The 6,772-nt window shown below is 53.8% G+C and overlaps 1 pseudogene; it reads right to left on the reverse strand.

Annotated features, from left to right (window-relative positions):
- Window positions 1-259: 259 nt before the first annotated feature.
- On the reverse strand, window positions 260-1,274 carry LOC100347113 (cell division cycle-associated protein 4-like; annotated as a pseudogene).
- Window positions 1,275-6,772: the final 5,498 nt, after the last annotated feature.

Here is a 6,772-nt window from a genome sequence, read left to right on the forward strand (position 1 = left end):
AAATTTCAACGAGCCTGGATGCAGCTCACAGCTCCTCCATCCATGGTGGCTGTGGCTGAGACACAAACAGGGAGGAGGGCCCAGGGCTGTGGGAAGTCCCAGGCCCAGGACTCAGAAGCCTCCCTCCTGCCCTCCGGGGTGTGGTGAGTGCAGCGCCTGCCAGTGAAAGCTGCCCCAGGACGCACTCACAATCAGCGCGCGCGAGAGCCCATCAGTCCACCTGCCGCCAGCGGCCGCGAGGTGTCCAGACCTCCTCAGATCACAGGCGCTCGAGGGCTGTGGGGCCCGCCGGGAACCCTCCAGTCTCCACCAGGATCTCTACCACGCCGTCTGGCTCACCCAGGTCCGGCTTGCAGCTGGGGCTGGGGGTGGGGTGCCCGAGGCCAGGGCCTTGAGCCCGTCGCAGTGGCTTGCCTTGGTGCCGCTCCTCATGCCCGTGAGCACCAGGTCCAGGTCACAGTAGGAGCTGTCCATGTCTGCAAACAGCTCCTCCAAGGAACCAGGACTCTTGCTCTCCAGAGTCTCAGATATCTGGTCCAGCGACTTCTGGAGGCTGCCTCTGTTTTCCTGAGGCCTGCCCGTTTCCTAAAGGCTGCTCTGCAAGACCTCGGCACCTGTGCTCCCACGACCACCGGCAGTCTAGAAACGGGGCGTTGCAAGCAGCCGTTGCCTGGGCCTGGAGCGGGGCCCTCCCCACCTGGCTCCCTGGCCCTGCGCACAGGATCTCCGTGTAGACGAGGTGGTCCAGCAGGGCCTGCCCCACGCTCAAGGGCGCTGGCCCGTGCCCTGTCCCATCCCGGCTCATCCCCTCCTAAATCTGCCGCACCCTGTTGACGACGAGAACCGAGCGGCACAGGCTGGGCCCCACCAGCGAGTTCAGAGAGGGAGCTTGACCAGGCACATGTCCAGGAGCCACTGTCCTAAAGCCAGCCAAGGCGCCTTCCACGTTTTCCTCAGGGCTTGTACATTTCCTCTTCAGGCCTCGTGCAAGCAAGCGCCTCCGCCGCTGCCGCGTCCCGCCGGCCAGGGCAGACCCGCCTGCGCCTGCGCCTGTGCAGGGCGGCAGGAAGGGTCGCCATGCCTATCATGTCCGTTCTTTGCGTAGATATTTATGACCCGTTAGCGATGGCTGGGTTGGAGCGCCATTCCACAGAAATACAAAATGGAATTCGGTTTGAATCCATGAAAAGGAATTTCCCCAGATTACCCATTGGCAGCTGGAAAAGCCAAGAATTCCCAGGTCTTGTGCCCTGGGGCCTCACGCTCTTGGCCATGTGAGGCGCCCACCCTGAGCTGTGAATGCCCTGCAGGTGGTAACAGCATGGAAAGAAAACTTCTGCCCATTGCCCAAGACCTGCCTTGGGACCATGCACGTAACAGCCGCTCATTCATTTTTTCTTTTCTTTTTTTAAGTGAGATATTGATTGCTTTTTTAAAGATTTATTTTATTTATTAGAAAGGCAGAGTTACAGAGACAGAGAGAGATGGAGAGCAATAAGATCTTTGATCTGCTGGCTCATTCCCCAGATGACTGCCCTAGCAGGAGCTGGGCCCGGCCCTGGAACTCCATCCTGGTCTCCCACGTGGGTGACGGGGGCCCAAGCACCTGAGCCATCCTCCTCTGTGTTCCCAAGCACAGCAGCAGGAAGCTGGGACGGCAGCAGAGCATCTGGAACTCGAACCCAGTGCCCCGCCGTGGGATGCAGCAGCTTAACCTGCGATGGCACAATGCCACCCCAGGAGCTCATTTCTTTTTTCTTTTTTTTAAAGATTTTATTTATTTATTTGAGAGGTAGAGTTACAGAGGGAGGGAGAGGTCTTCCATCAGCTGGTTCACTCCCCAAATGGCCACAATGGCCAGAGCTGGGCCAATCTGAAGCCAGGAGCCAGGAGCTTCTTCCAGGTCTCCCATGCAGGTGCAGGGGCCCAAGAACGTGGATCCTCTTTCACTGCTTTCCCAGGCCATCAGCAGAGAGCTGGATTGGAAGAGGAGCAGACAGGACTCGAACCAGTACCACCTGCGGAGGCTTAGCCTACTACACCACAGCGCCGGCCCTCAGGAGCTCTTTTCTTCCAGATTTTTGACACTACAAGCTGTTCTCTCAAGGAACTGGGTGGAGACTAAAACCTCTTGGTGGAGGCAGCGGCTACGGCCCAGGCAGAGGGGATAGGAGCAGACGAGAACACAGGACGCAAACAAGGAGTTTCCTGTGGTGAGAAGAGCCGCGAAGAAGGCCAAAGCGAGTGCTCAGAGAGAAGACAGAGGCAGAATGCATTCGTGGAATCAAGGGCCAGGTGATCCGAGTCAGACTCGAAGTGCCCAGAAATTCAGGGAAGAGAGGAGCGGGGAGGTGAGGCCGTCTGAGATGCCTCATGGCCCTGCACACGTCTTCAGAGACGTTAGTACTTGGTTAGGAGAGGGGACTGGGAGCTAGGTCTTCAAAATGTGAAATCAGAGCCAGGGAGCCAGAGGCACAGAGGCATTTACTGAGCAACTATTATGTGTCAGGACCCTGCTCGATACCGTCACGGCCCATTCTGCAGCTCGTTCCACAGAGCTGTTTTGGGGAATAACTGCAATATGGGGGCTTGGTGACAGGAAAGAGATCAGACCACAGGAGAGGAATGGAACAAGAAGGCTCAGAGGAACTCAGGACAGGGCCAGCCTTAAATGTCAGGCTAGGGAAATGTCGCTGGCCTCTCTTCCACGAGCTGTGGAGGGGTTGCATAGGGAAAAACAGAAGCCCCCCCCCCCCCAACCACCACCAGCTCTTCAACCCTGCAAGTGAGCCAGCTGGGAAGTAGATCCACATTCAGAAGACAGCAGACACCATCAGTATTTTGGCTCCTACTTCATCACAGAGCCTCAGTCAGAACCTTTAGAAACTAGGGGACAGTGTAATGCCATAAGACATGAGAGCTAATGCGTGGTGATTGCCATTGTAGGCCCTCATGTTTTAGGTTGATTTGTTGTACAACCGCAGATAACCATTACACAGAATGATGATGGGGCTGGCCCAAGGACCACACAATGACAACGACTGCCCTCTTTCAACCCTGGACCTAGCATGTGCTTGGCATTTAGTAGACACTCAATAAGTAAATGGTTTTTGAATGAATGGATAGATGGATGGGTGGGTGGGTGACTGAATGAAGGCTGGAGTTCAAGTGACAGGTACTGGGAAGCCAGTGAGTTGTGGGGGGGATGACATGACAGCAGAAGTACTGGGGGACAGGACACTTGCTGAGACAGACCTGTTGCAGTGTAGTTTGCTGAGTGATCTGCTGGCAAAATGACCAGGCCAGAATGCATCTCTGCTGGGGTTCCCAGGGCCTCCATGCAAGGTCTGGGCAGAGAGGAGTGTAGGCCTGAAGACTGCCCTTTCTGCTTCTGACCTGCAGAGGGCCTGCCAGGACCCCCATTTTCCCACCCCCCAGGGGTCTTCCATCCCACTCCTGCCCTCCACGGCCAGCCCTTGTCCCCGCATTCTGTCCAGTGTTCCTTCCCTACCCTCCCCAACTTTTCTTTCCTCTAATCGCTTTGCCTCCCTCACAAGCCCCCCAGGGTCTCCCCAGCCTCACTGCTGCTGGCTCCCTGTAGGTGTTCCTCCCCACAATCTGGAACATTCTACATTATTCTCACAAATCAGTTTGCAGTACAATGCCACAAGTATTTACCAAGTACTGGCTGCCCACTCCAGCCAGCATCTGCCTGGCTGTATAGAGAAAAACAAGACCCATCTTCACACAAAAGCTTTCCATTAACACATCAAAGTACCCCGACAGCCTGTCTGGTTCAGCTAAAGTCCGTCCAGCCTCTCTCCCCGCAACCCTGCAACCTCATTGCTTCCTCTTTGAGGGCTGCCACGGGCATAGAGGTTGTGAGCACCGTGCACACGGCCCCTTCCAGTGGCAGAAGCCTGCAGAAAGAATTTGAATGAGCACCTCTATCAAAGGGGACCTTTCATCACCCCCACAGCCCAGGACCACCCTCTGCTCCCCCATGTTTCTGATTACGGCACTGGAACGAGCCCAGAGTCTTGGAAGGAAACTGGCTTTACTTAGATGTTTTGCCAGCTCTCCCTCCCTTCCTGTCTGGGTCTCAGCTACTCTGAGAAAGTTCCAGCTTTATGTCTTCCTTTGTATCTGTGTTTGGAGCATTTGTGAAGCCATATTCCGGATGCGGATGGAATTTCTGAAAAACACAGCACCTCATGGGCTACAGGTCACTGCAGTTATCGCCCTCTCTTCTGAGTATGGCCTGGGAGGCTGAGCTGGGCTTGGTCAGATGGTTTTGGCATTGTGATGGTGCTAGGAAGTGTGTTGTCTCCCCTCTGGGTCTCAGATGTCACCTTCTAGATACCCAGAGTCTCCAAGACAACTGTGGCAGGAAGTAGCCACACCCTGGCCCAACTGCCAGCCTCTCCCAAGCCTTCCCCACCCCCATCTCCCACCCAGGGCAGCTCTGGACTGGCTGGGGAATAGAAATGAGCATCCAAAGAAACCCAGTCCACGAGAGGAAGCAGTCCACACGGTTCTGCTGCAGGTCCAGACCAGCAGGGGGGGCTCAGCAGGCCCACACCACACCTGGGAAACTGTAGCCTCAGTTCATCTTCTCAGCTCCCCCAGTCTGAGTGCAGCCCCTTCGCTGGGGCCGCCTTCTGCCACGGAAGCACCTCATGCCCCGCACGTGCAGCCTGGAACCCTTGACCTTGCCCTGGGTTCTGCACTCCCCCAGTCCTCACATCCCAGGCCAGGCGCTCAAGCTAGAAATCCAGAATATGCTCTTGGCACCTTCCTTGCCCTCGCCCTTCCCCCATTCATTCTTCCACTGGGCCTAGAACATTCTCTCTCCAGAATGTCTTTCTGTCCATCCATTGTTCTCCCCTATTGCTGCAACCCCAGTCCAGGCCACTGTCATCTTTTCGTGCTTAAGGATGACCAAAGAGGCCGGCACCACGGCTCACTAGGCTAATCCTCCGCCTTGCGGCGCCAGCACACCGGGTTCTAGTCCCGGTCGGGGCGCCGGATTCTGTCCTGGTTGCCCCTCTTCCAGGCCAGCTCTCTGCTGTGGCCAGGGAGTGCAGTGGAGGATGGCCCAAGTGCTTGGGCCCTGCACCCCATGGGAGACCAGGAGAAGCACCTGGCTCCTGCCATCGGATCAGCGCGGTGCACCGGCCGCAGCACGCCGGCCGCGGCGGCCATTGGAGAGTGAACCAATGGCAAAGGAAGACCTTTCTCTCTGTCTCTCTCTCTCACTGTCCACTCTGCCTGTCAAAAAAATAAATAAATAAATTAAAAAAAGGATGACCAAAGACCACAGAGAACTTTGACCCATGTGATTTATATCTGGTCACCCTCTTCTTTACCTCTATAAATATTATGCATCAGTTGATTTGAAAATAAAAAGGCTAAATTCATTAGAGCCTAACATACATAAACAACATCTTTCTATGAAAAACAATTAAATTTTTCAAAACAAAAGAAGGCTACCAGTCTGCAAATCTCTGGAGTGTCTGACTTCATGGAAGGTGGCCGCATCTTGTATCTGCTCTGCATTCAGTCTGTTGTGATGGGTTGACGTTGGTGAAGAAAAGCCAGCTTCACTCAGAAACGGAGTTGCAAATGGAGAATTTTAACAGTCTTTTCAGATGATTGTGGCTATTCCTCTTTTTTTAAAGAGATTTATTTATTTATTTGAAAGGCAGAGTTACAGAGAGGCAGAGGCAGAGAGAGAGTGAGAAAGAGGTCTTCCATCTTCTGGTTCACTCCCCAGATGGCCGAAATGGCCAGAGCTGTGCCCATCTGAAGGCAGGAGTCAGGAGCTTCTTCCAGGTCTCCCACAGGGATACAGCGGCCCAAGGACTTAGGCCCTCTTCCACTGCTTTCCCAGGCCATAGCAGAGAGCTGGATCGGAAGTGGAACAGCTGGGACTCAAACTGGTGCCCATATGGGATGCCGGTATTGCAGGCGGTGACTTTACCTGCTACACCTTAGCACCTGCCCCATCTTTTCCTCTTTGACACTACATCAAGACTTGACAAGAGGTAGATTCTTTTTTGTAAAATAATTTATGTGTTTATTTTTATTCACTTGAAGACAGTGTGACATAGAAGGCAAGGGATAGATTTCCATTCACTGGTTCACTCTCAAAAGCCTGCAACACCTGGAACTGATCCAGGCCAAAGTCAGGAGCCAAGAAGTCCATCCAGGTCTTCCATGTAGGTGTCAAGGACTCAAGTGCTTGAGCCATCACGTGCTGCCTTCCAGGATGTGTGTTAGCAGGAATTTGGATCAGAAGCAGAGGCAAGACCCAATCCCAGGCACTCTTATATAAGATGAGGTTGTCCCAAGCAATGGTTTAACCCGCTGTGTCCCAATATTAAAAAAAAAAAAAGTATTTATTTATTTCCATTTTATTTAGAAGGTAGAGAGACAGAGACATAGAGACATAGAGACATTCCATCTGGTGGTTTACTTCTCAAATGCCCACAATAGCCAAGGCTGGGCCAGGCTGAAGCCAGGAACCTGTGCCTCAATCAAGTTGCCCACATGGGTGGCTGGGACCCAACTACCTGAGCCATTACCTGCTGCCTGCCAGGATGCACAGTAGCAGGAAATTGGATCAGAAGCAGAGAGCTAGGACTCACTCCAGTATGGAATGCAGGTGTCCCAAACAGCACCTTAACTGCTGTGCCAAACGCCTGCCCTCAGAGCAGAGTATCTGAAACTATCGTGGCAAATTTTCCTTCTCTGCTACAGAAAAGTCCAC

Source organism: Oryctolagus cuniculus, chromosome 1, assembly GCF_051225735.1.
Source record: "Oryctolagus cuniculus isolate XC-2025 breed Fujian yellow rabbit chromosome 1, ASM5122573v1, whole genome shotgun sequence".
Lineage (NCBI taxonomy): Eukaryota > Metazoa > Chordata > Mammalia > Lagomorpha > Leporidae > Oryctolagus > Oryctolagus cuniculus.